The following is a 14681-nucleotide window of genomic DNA, read 5'->3' as shown; positions in this document are numbered from 1 at the left end:
CCATGTGGAGACTAAGATTTTGGCAGTGGGGTTGGTCACGAGGCTCATAGGAGTTATATCCTCCCAGATCCATAGGTACCAGTTCGGCTTTATGCCACAGAGGTCCACTAGATGTAATCTTCGCAGACTTCATAATTGGTTGGCAGTAGCCCACACCCCACAGGAACCACATGTATTCCTCTTCCAAGATGCAAGAAAGCCTTTGATGCAGTGCACTGGCTATTTCTGATGCAACCCCTAAAAAGATTTGGTTTTTGCCCCACAATCCTGGCCTGGATAGCAATGCTGTATCATGTGACGACGGCGGCGGTGAGAGTAAACAGAGCCCTCTCCTCTGAATTTTCCATTAGACTGGGGACGCAACAGGGATGTCCCCTATCCCCCTCCTGTTCGCCCTTATGCTAGAGAGATTGGCCTGCATGGTTCAATATCATCCTGATATTAAAGGCTACTTGGACACAGAGGCTGCCGCTGAGGTTGCGAAGATCTTGTTATACGCAGATGATATCATCTTGTATGTCACCCAACTGGAAGATACGATCCCGGTATTGTTTCAGGTCTTTGAAAATTATGGCACCCCTGCAGAATATAAAATAAATTAGGATAAAGCAGTTCTGTCTGTATCCAACGGGTAAGGAACTGGATATTTCTGCCCTTCCTGGGAGATTGCAGATAAATAAGGAGAGCTTCCAATATATTGGGCTGTATGTAACCACACACAAACAGCATAGCTTAGAACAGAATCTTCGAAGGGTGCTAGCAAAATTTTATATTGATGCAAACTGATGGAACGCATTACTGCTAACATTACTGGGTAGAGCAGCTATGATCACATTACCAAACGTTTTAAATGTTCTTCTAAACACCTACTAGAGGGAACGTGGCTACCGGCCGAAGAAAATGGCTGCATAGTCCAGGAGCTCCAGAGTCACAACAGACCTTAACCTACTATCCGTACACTGATCCGTATTACCGGAGTCCGCTGAGGGGCTCCCCCTGCATCGGAACATGAGCGGCATCCAACGGAGCGGTTCCGGTTCCCCGCGGATGCCCACAGCCATCGGAACCGCCGTCAAGCTGCCAGTAGCCCTGCAGGGCCTGCAAAGCCGGGGGCTCTATTGATCCTGCAGCCGGAGACGGGGGCGTGGTGCACGGAGGCGCGCACATCACCAACGCCGGGACCTGAGCCGCGCTGCCACTGGCTCCGACCGTCGCCCCCTCCGCACCCCCCAGCGACGCCATTCCGACCCTGTGAGAGAGGGTCCTGGAGCTGCTTTGTACTCCCCGGGCGGCACTTCTTCTTGGGCTTCCCTGCTTGCCTGGCGCTGCTGAGGCCTGGATCCCTCTGAGGGGGACGGGACTGGGGTGGTGACGGAGGCACCCTGGACTGTTCGCGTCCTCCTGGCGTTCCGCCTCCCCCCCCCCTCCTTGTGCTTGGAAACGCTGTTGGTCCGGCCCGCTGTGGTCACAAGCCTTCTTTGGGGCGCTGCATCATCTCTCTGGCCCTGAACTGTTGACGGCCTCCCGTGTGGGGCACTTACCATCCCCTAAACTACGGCGCTGCAGGCCCCGTGATCCCACCCTCGTGCTCTGGTGGGCCCCTGCCTGGACTGTCTAAACTCCTTGACCTGCCGTACGCATCAGTCGTGAGTGGAGGCCCTTGCTCTATGTACCTTTCTGCCTGGGAGTGCACTGCTTTGCACAGTGTCGATTTCCTGGTGGTCAGAGATCGCTCTGAGTGCAGAGTGCAACTTGTGCGTTGGACCTACCCTTCTCCCTCTGCTCTTCCTGGACTACATAGGAGGGCCCTTACCTTACTGACCTGGAAACAGGCTTTGTCATCCCTCAAGTGGCTACACTCTGTTTGTGACTACGATGCATCCCTGCACCTGCGTCGAGATGGTGGGCAGGGGGCCCAGAAACAAGACCATCCAGGGTAAGCTAGACAAGTATGCCTATGACAAGGGACCTGGCATTACGCCACCTCGGACTAAGCCACAGGAGACCGATGGAGGGAAGAAAATCACACTAGAGGAAGTCATGAGAGCACTGGCGAACGTCCAGGCAACAATTGGCACGGTCTCAACAGACGTTTTTTGCTGCGCGCAGACCTTCACAAAATGGCGGACAGGCTGAAGGAGGTAGAAATAGTTTCAAAATCTCTGGTCCAGGACACTTTGGACCTACAAATGTCAGTGACCCATCTCGAAAATGATAACAAGATGCTAATGGAGAAGCTGGACGACTAGGAGGAGCGCGCAAGACGCAACAACGTACGGATTATAGGTATTCCGGAGTCGGAGGGGTCCCAAGCTATGGATCTCTACGTTGAAGAGCTGATCAAAACCAGGCTACATCCGAAGGGCCTTTCCCACTTCTTCTTCGTGGAGCGCGCCCATCGGGTCCCTGGGGGAAGGCCTAAGCCAGGCCCCCCCCCCCCCCGAGACCTGTCCTGGCTCGCCTCTTTAACTTTAGGGACCGAGATGCCATTCTCCAGGCGGCAAGAATCTCTCCCCCTATCCGGGTTCAAAACTCGACCATCACCTTCTTCCCGGATTACACAGCGACTGTCTCTAGGAGGCGACGGAGCTTCTTCGAGGTTAAGAAACGACTCCGGGCGCAGGAGGTGCCCTATTCAATGCTTTTCCCCGCGAAGTTGAGAGTGATGGATAATGGACAGACCTGGGTTTTTGATACGCCGGAGGCAGCGCAGGAATGGTTGGAGGGATGGGGCCCTGCGAACAGAAAAGATCGAAGACCTAAACCACATCGCCGCAGAGAAGGAGAAGACTCTCCAGATAATCCAGGCCCTGATAGCCATGAGCCCCCACAAGACTTTACCCCGGAGAAGGAATGATCTATGGTGACTCCTTTGCATTGAATGTAGCAGCATCCACTTTGTTACTTCGGTTGACTTGTTGTTGTGGACTGGGGGAGCCTGAAGGACTCCGAACTGGCTGTCGACTCATAGGACTCTTTCCCCTGATCGCAGGTATAGCAACTATGGGTGGAAAGGAGCGCTCTGCTGTGTTGGGGTGGCGGGCAGTTTTGAGTTCGCTGAGCAGGGAGGCAGGAAGGGGGGACGGTTTTCTGGGTGGAAGGGTATGGTTGCAACTGATTCTGTTGTTCCTATTGTATTTCTAAAGGTTGCACTTTGGTTTGTTGGGATTTTTCACTACAGGACAGCTTTATATTACACTATGTCAGCTTTGCGGGACAATTGCACTACTGGGTGTCTGACTCGCCTCCCCACTGATAATGGCTGAGACTAATGCGCAGGAGTTACAGGCTCCTATCCCGGCCCTCACTCTGCTTACCTGGAATGTGCGTGGATCAGGGGATAAGGTAAAGAGGGGTCTGGTGCTGCAGTACCTGAAACGATGTGGCCCAGCGGTGGTATTCTTACAAGAAACACACCTAGTGGGGTCTGCAACCCGAGCTATGGACAGGTGGGGCTACAAGATGGTGGCCCATGCGGACTTCTCCTCAGGTTCAAGAGGTACGGGGATTTTTATTAAGAAAAACGTTCCTCTGTTGGTGCACCAAACTCGGGTTGACGACCAGGGCCGATTCGCAGCGTTAACCTGTCAATGGGAGGGCAGGATGTTTAATCTGGTGTCTGTGTACGTACGCCCTGCACTCCACGCACAAGCTCACACAGCTCTCACGGCATTTCTCCTTGCTCTACCGGCTGCGACACTCCTGATAGGGGACGACTTTAACGACATCATTGATGGAACCCTAGATAGATCCCCTGCTAGGACGGATCCGCGGGGTGGGCGACGTCTTCTTGGTCTAGTGGAGGCCCTAGGTCTTACAGATGGCTGGAGGTTCAAGCATTCTCTAGAGACAAACTTCACTTTCTACTCCCCAGTACACACATGTCATACGCGCATTGACTTTTTCCTGTTGTCTGCAGACGCTCTAAGAGGCCTGGAGGAGGTCACAATACGTCCGAGAGGTATCTCGGACCACTCCCCAATTCTTTTAAAATACTCCCTTCGCCAGGTGGGTAGAACACGAATGTTTCCGCTGCACGGCGGGTTCCTTCAGGTGGCCCCTGTCATGGCAGCCCTCACGCACACTAATAAGCAGTACTTCCAAGAAAATCAAGGTTCGGTGGATTCCCCCAGTACGCTCTGGGAGTCTTACAAGACGGTCCTGCGGGGGCAGGCGATGGCCTCGATCACAGGGCATAAGAGGGAGCAGCGGGCGACTTTGGATGGCCTCAAGACGGAACTATCTATGGCAGTTGCGTACCAGGAGACCCACCAGTCTCCGGGAACTAAACGTACGGTTCGGCTTAAGCAGGCTGAGATCCTGGCCCTACAGAGGGAGATGGTTCACACCACGATCCAATCCACTCGACATAGGGTATACGAGCTGGGAGATAAGGCGGGGAAGATGCTGGCCTGGCTAGACAGGAAGGACAGGGCGTCCAGAGTCATTGCTCAATTGCTGTCCCCCGTTGGCTCCATGGTCTCCGATCCTGCTGGTATAGTTAATATACTAGCGGACCATTATGGAAGAATCTACGCCCCACAGGCGTCCTACACAGTCTCGGAGGCCTACGAATATATTAAGGATCTCACGATACCAAGGCTCTCCTCGGAAGCAGCGCTTCTCTTAGAGGCGGATATTACAACTGAAGAGGTGCAGGCTGCTACCTACGCACTGGCATCTGGCAAGGCGCTGAGTCCGAATGGGCTCGCAGTTGAACTCCATAAGGGGACGATGCAAACGACGGCCCCCTTCTTTCTCCGCATGTTATCGGATAGCCTTGAGCGTGGGGAGCTACCGAGAGATCAGCAGCTAGCAACGATAGTTGCAGTTCATAAGCCGGGCAAGCCGGTTGCGGACTGCGCTTCCTACCGTCCGATATCTCTCATTAATGCGGAGCCCAAAATACTAGCTAAATTACTCGTCTTAAGGCTGACTCTCCACCTTGCATCCCTGATTAGCCCGAACCAATCTGGTTTTATGCCGCTTCGGAGCACGGCTCTTAATCTTTGTCGGCTTCATGCAGTCATGGCACGTTCGGCACTTATAGAAGAACCAGCAGTCATCCTCTCCCTGGGCGCAACCATGGCGTTCGACACAGTCAAATGGCCATACCTGTTTGCAGTGCTCCAACATATGGGCTTTGGCCCCAAGTTCTGTGCCTGGATTCGTTTATTATATACTAAACCATTGGCACATGTTGCTGCCAATGGTCACATTTCACGAGACTTCCCTCTGGGCCGTGGCACGAGGCAGGGATGCCCCCTGTCCCCGCTGCTTTTTGCATTGCTTTTGGAGCCTCTCCCGATATGGGTCAGGTGGGAGCCTTCCATCAAAGGACACCACTGGACTGACGGGTGGGAGGATCGTATAAGTTTATACGCCGATGATATACTTTTATACCTCACCTCCCCCAAGAAATCTATTCTCGAGTTATTAAATGTTTACGAGAAATTTGGTAGGGTGTTCGGTTATAAGATCAACTGGACCAAGTCCGTCCTTCATGTTCTGTCTGGCACACCTCCCTTGCTTCCTCTGAGCTGTCCCCTACGGGTCGCGACTGCACCATTCAAATATCTAGGTATTCTTATTACCTCAGATCCCGACGAATTTTATGATTTGAACCATCGACCATTACTGGAAAGATTTAAACGCGACGTTAAAGTGTGGCAGACTCTTCCCCTCACGCTCCTGGGAAAGGCGGCACTGTACAAAATGATGGCGCTGCCGCGCTTTTTGTATGTGCTTGAAAATTCCCCGTTTCTGGTCCCACCGTCTTACTTCAAGGCAATCGCTGCAACAGTGTCTCACCTGCTTTGGGGGGCGCGGCCGCCTCGAATCGCCCAGGACAAACTGACCAGAAGTTGGTATGATGGGGGGATAGTGCTCCTGAAGATTGAACTCTACTACTGGGCGACACATCTTAAACAGATTAATTTCTGGTTACATGCCCCGCAGACTGAGCCGGTGTACTTTGCTGATAGGCACTCTCTTGAAGGTAGGGGTCTACTCCGTAATCTTTACTCCCGCCGCCCTCCGTTGGACCTGGTGGGTCCGACTCACCACTCAGTACAGTTGTGGTACACGGCCAATAGACGTCTTAAATGCAGGGGCATTATCACACAAATGACACCACTGTGGGACTCCTGGCAATTGGGCTTCCTTCGGAACAGCAAGGGGTTCCAGGCTTGGGACTCCATTGGTATATCGGTGATAGGAGACTTGTGGAGGAAGGGTGACGTAGTCGACTTTGGCCACCTGCAAACACAATATGACATGTCTCAGACGGAGAGGTTCAGGTATCTGCAGATTGCACACGCGTTACACTCGGTTATACCACAGGGCACTATCTTACAGGAGTCGTCCTTGCTTGAGGACAGACTTCTGACGGACCATGTGACGGATAAGGCCACTTCCTTTACTTACAGGAAACTCATTAATAACCTTCCGGATGTAATGTCAAAATTAAAACTGAACTGGACTGAAGAGGTGGGTCCCTTTGACGACTCCGAATGGCAGGAGGCCCTTGCCTCACCTCGTGCAACCGCTATCCCCTCCAGGTTAAAACTGGTCCAATTAAAGATACTGCACTGCACTTATTACACGAGGACGACTTTGTATAAAATAGGTAGGGCCACGCACAAGTACTGTCTTCATGACTGTGGGGAGGAGGGGGCATTCTACCATACCATTTGGGACTGGTGACACATGACAACGTACTGGACAGCAGTAATGCGTAATATTTCCCAGACGATTGGTATCTCTCTGTTGCCGGAGCCTCACCGCTGCTTGCTTAACGTGTGGGAGCCTATCGATTTGAACCATCGCCAGTTGGACTGGGTAATGTGGGCATGATGATAGCAAAACGCAACATTGCTATGTTGTGGGGATCGGCGGTTTCCCCGACCTTCAACAAATGGTGTAAAGATATGGATGAGGCGATGGTAGCGGAGAGGGCTGTTTTCATCCATCGTGGCTGCCCGAGTTAATGGGAGGGAATATGGGGAGCCTGGAACAGGTTCAGAGGTTGTATTTGTGAGCCACCACGTGCCACTGAGGAGGATGAGGACTTAGACTGATTGCTTGTAAAAACCTCGCTAAAATGGAGTTATGATGTGATATATTGTGTTTCTAATTAGGTTTCCTCCCTGCAAAGCCCTGGATTGACTATGACCAGTATGTACCCGCTGACTTAAATATGTATGATGTACCATAACGGAAATAATTTTTAATAAGCTGTCCTAACTGCTTTGTTAAGATGAAAATAAAAATATTTTTTTTAAAACACCTATTAGAGGTTCTCACAAAAGATTTTCACTAGAATGGAAGAGAAGGTCCGTAAACTTAAGGACTGATGGGCACCCGAGGGTTGCGCTGAAGTGTAGGACAAGTGCCTGTTTTGCATGGTTGCCCCCACTTTCTGCCAGATGTTTAATGCTCCTTGACTAAGTGTGCCCTGGGTTCCTGCTAATCAGGTACTCAGGGCCTGTGTTCTTACCACAAAACTGTACCTTTGCTCCGACATTGGCACTCCTCTGGCCAACATATAAGTCCCATGTAAAAGGTACCAGGGGTACCAAGGGCCTTGTAGACAGAGAAAGTCTCTGAGGGCAGAAGCATATATGTTGCCACCCTCAGAAAATCCTCCACTGACCCATACACACTGCCTATGCAGTCTGGGTGCCAGGGGGAAACCTTAAAACTACAAGTCAACATGGCACACACCCCTGTGTGCAATGCCCACCAAAACACTGCCTGTGGCATAGGTCAGTCAACCCTCTAGCATGCCTTATAGCCCTAAGGCAGGGTGCACTATACCACAGGTGAGGGCACAATGGCAAGAGCCCTGGGCCACTACTGTACCTGTGCCATTCACAGGTATTGTAAGTGTAGTAAAGCCATTTTTAAACCATGGGCTGGGAGTTTGGCACCACGTACTCCACAGCTCTATGAAGGCTTTACTGAAAACTGAGAAGTTTTGTATCAAACTTCTCAGGCTATTAAACCCACACTGATGCCAGTGTTCGGTTTAATGCCAAATACACTTAGAGGGCACCTTAGAGATGCCCCCCAAAAAACGACCTAACTCAAGTGTCCTGGCAGAGTGGCTGCTCGCCAGCTGCCACCCCCAGACATGTGTCTGGACCCCTTGGTCGAGAGGATCGCGCTCTCGGGCCCTGAAACTAAGCACATCCTGGGCAGAGGTGCCAAGCCTCCTCCCCCAGGATGGGCAGGGTGCACGAAGGGGAAGCTTCAACGGCTTGCCCCCTTTGTTAGCTGACCCTGCCTTTTGTTGCTCCCAGCAACTGGCCCCCAAGGGGAGGGAGAATCAGCGGGGAAACCAAGATAGGAGGAGAGGTGTGCACACCTCTGCCAACTCCTCCCCTCAGGTGAAGGAGGTGAGGTGAGGTGAAGCCCATCTCTCAGTCCCCGCCATCCTGAATATTGGGGGACCCAGCCAACCAGGTAGAGGTGGCATAATAGGGGTGTACCCATCCCATGGAAGGGACCTGAAACGCCTCTAAATTTAGTATTTAGGGGCAACCCCGAACCTTGCCTCCACAGACAAGCTAGAAGAAGAAGAACTGAAGAGCTGTGATGAAGGAAGAAGGAGGAGGACACCAACTGCTTTGTCCCCAACCCTACAGGCCTGTCTCGACTTCGACCTGCTCCCGCAGAACCCCGGCATGTCCAGCTGCCCCCCAGAACCCGGGAACCTGCCTGCCTTTCCTGCAAAGACTATGTCTCCCATGAGCACTGGCTCAAGAACCAGACTCTGGCTCCGGCTTAATCTGCGAGTCTGCACCACTCTGCACCTGACGCCACAGGCTGAGTTTGAGTGGCCCAACAACATGAGGAGGTGCCCCCAGTAGAACCTGACCTCCCAACAAGTCCAGCAGTCCCTACTTGGAGGGTCCCCACGACTGCAACTGGAGCTGGTAAGGTAGTCAGACACCTAAAGACACCCTTGCACCCGACGCCCCATGGCCTTGGGTGGCCCAACCGACGGTGTTCAGGCACTCCCTTGCATCCCAACCTACCTCTCTAGCCGGTGATCGCCTCCAGAAAGCCTCCCTGTCAGAGCCTGGAGTCTCTTTGTTCCGACTGTAGATCTCCCATTGAAAACAACTGAGCACCCGACACCAACTCAGCACACTGCAACCGGCCGCCTCTGTGCCGCTGTAGGTGCATCTTGTGTGCTAACTCAGATCCCTCTTTGCCCTGAGCTTAACCTTAGGAGCTTTCCTCCCACAACCCGGTGTGTCATTCGAGAGCAGCCACCAACTAAAAGCCCTCTGGCCTCATAGGCTAACATTGGCCTCAACACTCTGCCCCCAGCCGCCCTAGTTCCGCTGAGGGTGCTCTTTGAGTGCATCCTTGACCCTGGGAAAACCCTTGTTCTAACCTCAGAAACTCGACTCTCAAAACAAATTGCTTACCTGCAAACCGATAACCCTATTTTCTCCCACAGGATTGCATTGACTGTTTTCCTCTGAAAAAGTTCCAAGTGTTGAGTTGTGTTTGTATAGAAACCCAAGCAACTGTGTTTTAATGTTAAAGTGGTTTACGTACCTTTGTCTAGGAAATGTCACAGTGTGATATATAGGCATACCACAGTGAGTAGAAAACGTAATCTCACAGGTACTCTAAAAAGTAATCTCAAATGTAATCACAAAGTAATTACAACTATCTTTAAATGTTTCACCAACCTCAAACAAAGTCATTTTCATCCAGATTGCATATTCTCACCAACCTGTTTTGAAAAGAACAAATTTACTTACCAGTACCAAGTCCTGCTTGGTTCTAAAAATAAATACAATTAAAGAAATATTTTTTAGACAAACAATTGGTCTGAGCTCAGTCTGAGTGTGTGACATAATTTCTTGCCTTAGTGTGTAAAATAAATGCTTAACACAACCCTCTGATAAAGTCTTACTGCTCTCCCACCCTACCACAAATAGAGAGTAAGGTATTATTTACTTTTACCTCTGTAAGCCTTTGGGGATCCACTGGACTCTGTGCACATTATACCTTAATTTGGCATAGTATATACAGAGCCAGCTTCCTACATGAAGACTACAATGTAATCAAAACAATGATGGTATAGTACTTGCAGACCTCTAAGCTTACTACTAGGAGGCTCACCTGATTGGGGATATTGGACCGGAGACCAATATACGTATGCGCTAGAAAGATCCCAGTTCTAAGGCAGGTCTATTTTACATCATCTTTACAGGGGAATTGGAGCGAGATGCTGCTGCCAGCGACCTTGGTGACACTAGAGGTTTGGACCAAAGCAGAGAAATGTATGGGATGGGCGACTAGAAAACACCTGACGGGGGTGAGCCTTAAGGAAATTGGGAAGTTGAGAGGGTTTGGGGCCTGGGACCTCATTGGGAAATTCAAACTTGGTGATCTTCTTGAAGATGGGCGATTTTTTGTTTTACCCTTCTTCTCCCTTCAGCGTAAAAATACCAACTCAGTGACATGCAGTATTTAAAAAACACGCAGCTTCGACATGCATGGAATGCAGAAGGTATGAGCACATCTTGAAATACCCGAATATGCAATACTATAGGGTAGGCTGCTCCTGGGTGAGACAGAAAAAAAATCGGTTTCCTATATCTCTAAAACGATAAATAATAACATGCCTGACTCACTGACGAAATAGAGGAGAAAATGGGAAAACAAACACGGAAACCTGAATGACATGGATTGTGAGGCAGTTTCAATGCACCCAAGAGAGGTGACGATCAAATCACAACTGAGGCTCATGCAATTTAAGATTCTACATCGAGTCTACGATTATCGAGCCTGATTGCATATGTTTGGGAGAGCCGACTCCCCTGAAAGCTGGAGATGTAGGGGAAATAGGAGGTCCTTCCTGCATAGGCTTTGGGATTGCCTTCTCAAACAACCATACTGGCGAGCAATACTGTCAGAATTGGGAAAGATCCTTGGAGTGTCCTTTCCAGTACAGCCTAAATATGTTTTCTTGGGTATACCCACAGATGTGGATGTACCATGTACCAAGCTCCTTTTCTGTAATTTAGGTCTGATGGTGGCAAAAAGAGATGTGACCAAACATTGAGGAGCCCCCGAAGTCCCGTCCCTTCAGGAGTGGAGGGCTAGAATGAGTATATACATGTAGCTGAGACGATCCCCTACAAGAACAGAGGGTGTTTGAGGAACTTTTATAAGATATGGTGTCCCTGGATAAAGTATTATGATCTGAAATTGATGGAATATGGTGGGAAGACCCTACCTGTCCAGGAATTCTGTCCCACGATTCACAATTGCTGTCCCCTGTATGACTGTAGGTATCTGTCTGGGTGACTCAAAGTTCCTGCTTGGGAAATTTGTAATTGCTAAAATTATGATGCAACTCTTCTACCCTAATGTTTGCATTGTTGTTGGTGAGAGTTCGTATCCTTTTCATTGTTTGTCTATGAAACAAGATACACATTTTTTTTATGAAGAAATGCTAATCAACAGCCTGCAACCACCCCTATAAAAACAAAAACACAATCTGAAACAGTGATACGAAAAAGAAACACTTCAATGAGGTCGATTACACTAACATGTAGAGCATCTACAAGTTTGCATCTTTTGGCGCGCCAGGTCTGACATATTTGGTTGAGGCATGTAGACCTGTCAACATCTGCAGTGCTGTTTCAAATCAGTGTGATAGATGAAGGACGAGGTATGAGGGCTTGATCTTCCTTGTAGGTCAGAGGCTGGATGTAGAACTGGCTCTGCTGGTAGCCATATGGAGACAGCAAGGTGTTGTGTGGAGCTAGAGCAAGCGACAAAGGAAGTAGGAAAAGGGATTGCCTCCTTTTCATTCCCTCAGGTCTCTTTTAGACCTGACATTCCTTCTTCAGCCTGAGAGAAGAGGAAAGGCTGGAAAATAATTGCTTACAAAGAGACCTCATAAAGGACAAGTGGGGGAAAAACAAGGAGGGACCCTTGCCCCGGGTCAACGAAGGCGTGGAAATAGAAAAGGAACTAAGGAGTAGGGAATCACAAGAAAGAAGCAAATGTGCTGGTCCAACCAATAGACATGAAGAGCCAGCAGGACACAATTAGGTCCATATAATAAAATAAAAAGGGGCTTATCATTTAAGGAAATAGAGACACTCCCCTAAGCAGCTGAAGTCCGATATTAAGAGTGGGAGAGGATATTTAACACAGCTAGTGGGGGTGCGTAAAGATTTCTGCGGTAAACTCTCTTGATTACCATTTCTGAGACATCCAATACTAACTAGTGCCATACAGCTAGCCTTGTCTAGAACAAAAGAAACAAATGAGACCCATGCATAAATCATACAGAGTTCCTCAAGCTACCAAGGGAAAATAAAAACAACAAAACAGAGCTAAGAGTGAGAGATGGTTTTGCAATCCCAAACATGGCCACGGAAAAGCTGATGAATTTACAATGGTGCAATGGAGAGCAAGCAGCCAAAGTTGGCTCACTCTACATTATACGGAAGAGACAGAGTACGGAGAGAAGAAAGAACAAAAAAACTTAGGCTCACTACAGGGGGAAAGCGCAGGAGTGGTTTCAACAAATTACTTCCTAAAAGCTATTCAAGCGGACCAGATGATTCCATGAAGGAGGTGGTAGGTTAGGAGATTATGTTGATGAGGGATGATGTGAAAAAGTCACCATCAGTATCAACAGAAGCTTAAGACAAGTCAAGGCCTCTAGTTTAGAAGACACAGTTTTTGTGCTCCAAGTGAAAGAAGAAAACATAATTATTGAGAAGAAGGACGATCCAAGTGGAGCAATATATAAATAATACACCTGTGAGTGGAAAAAAACGGTTCAGATATGGGCCATGTTTGGAAGAGGGTTTACATTGGTAGTTAGATATGGTCATCTATTCATCTTCTTTGTGGTTAAATTAGTATTCTCCAACAAAAATTGACAGGGAGCCCAAGGAAAGAATTTTGTTCATCTCTGCACGCCTTTGGGCTAATCAATGATTCTTGGGTAAATGTGTAGGAGAGAAGAGAAATTCAAAAAAGGTTGCGACAGGAGTTGGGAAAACAAATTTAAGTAAAAAGGATGTTTAAGCCAGAGAGAAAAACATCAAAAGCCAATGCAAAAAATTAATCTCCAGTCCCTCAAAATTCATGTTACCTGTAATAGCGGATTGGTGTCATTACAACGCAGGCTATTACAACGCCTGCTGTTACAACGCGGTTTTTACATCGCATACCACTACAACGCATAGTGCTTTTAAGCGCTGGATAGTGATTTATTTAATTTACTATTCCAACTCCAGTCCCCGTGGATAGTAGGGAAGGTGTTGGATAGTAAATTAAATATATTCCCTATCCTAGAGCGCCCCCCAGCGCAATGCGTTGTAATGGTTTGCGTTGTAATGGTAGTGCGTTGTAATGGTAGTGCGTTGTAATAAATGCGTTGTAAGTGATGTTTCCCGTAATAGCATATGCGGATGGGGATGGGTTCAAGACAGTTCTTGACTTATAACGTTCTGGTGAGCACAATTAGGCATGTCTGGGGCCAGGATCAAAACAAAACACAAAGCACAGAACCACTGCAGCTCTTTTTTGACAGAATGAAGCAACAGAGAGGCAGTCACTGTATAAAGCACTTGCCACAATGTTCACATGGTTTCCAGACAACAGGTCGAGGTGGGTGGATGCACCAGATTGGTTATGGCGGATGAACAATGGGCACAAGCAGTGGAGAACGTACCGACTGTGTCAAGGAATACCAGGCAGAAATATATGCAGTCTACTATCTACACCAAACATATCTGTCCCGAAAATGAATGGGCGTGTTTGAGGGTGCTTCGTCAGAATGCTCTAGGTGCACACAAACAGAAGCAGCTAGCTTTCATTTCAGCAAAGAGACGTATTGCAATGGCATGGCAATATCCTGCAGCACCGGCTACATATGCTTGTCTTGGGGATTTGAGAAAGTGGGCCAATGCGGACACGCCACATTAACAAGGTTACATAGCTGTGAAGAAAGGCTGAGCCAAGCACTATATGGGGCACTTACCTAATGGGATTAGAGGCCAAGAAAATTGTAAGAAACCTTGACCATGGCATGTGGTTAGCATGGGCAGTATTTGCCCCTCGGAGGTTATTTACTTTATTCTCTATGCTCACACCAGGTCTGGTGTTTTATGTGTACTGCTTATCCATGCTGTGTCTCGTGGTTGGGCACACAGTGTTAATTTATGATGAATAATACTTTCAGATAAAAAATCTAGTCTTGACGCCTGTGTGTTGAGCAACAGTATCAGATATTGATCAAAATAGTTCCACCGAGTAAACAAAAAGATTTTTATGGAGAATGATAGCAGCACAACACCATAGATAAGATAAGATGTTATAGTTTTGTGTAGTTTGAATAATGTGCCCTTTATATGTGAAATTACAATAACGAGATACTAGTGAAAAAACACATAAAAGCATGGAAAACTCAAGGGTGATGGAGGCCATATCAAACAAAACACAAGAGAAGAATGATGGCAATGTGAAAAGAATGGGAGATACTTAGAACTCACTATTAGTTTAAAATATTTATATTTTGGTTGCTGATATGGAGAGAGATATCTTACTGGGAAGTGCCCATTTAAGATATAGGTTTAAGTAAACACAGACTCAGGCCCGCCAATTTCACTTATGGCCAGATTCAC

The 14681-nt window shown here is 48.5% G+C and overlaps 1 protein-coding gene across 1 annotated transcript in view; it reads right to left on the bottom strand.

Annotated features, from left to right (window-relative positions):
* Nucleotides 1-14681, bottom strand: part of NLN (neurolysin) — a 282536-nt gene that overhangs the window by 202180 nt on the left and 65675 nt on the right. The window lies entirely within an intron of this gene.

The sequence above is a fragment of the Lissotriton vulgaris genome, chromosome 3_1 (genome assembly GCF_964263255.1).
Source record: "Lissotriton vulgaris chromosome 3_1, aLisVul1.2, whole genome shotgun sequence".
NCBI classification, from domain to species: Eukaryota; Metazoa; Chordata; class Amphibia; order Caudata; family Salamandridae; genus Lissotriton; species Lissotriton vulgaris.
Note: the sequence above shows the minus strand (reverse complement) of the source record. Positions and strands in the feature narration are given on the sequence as shown.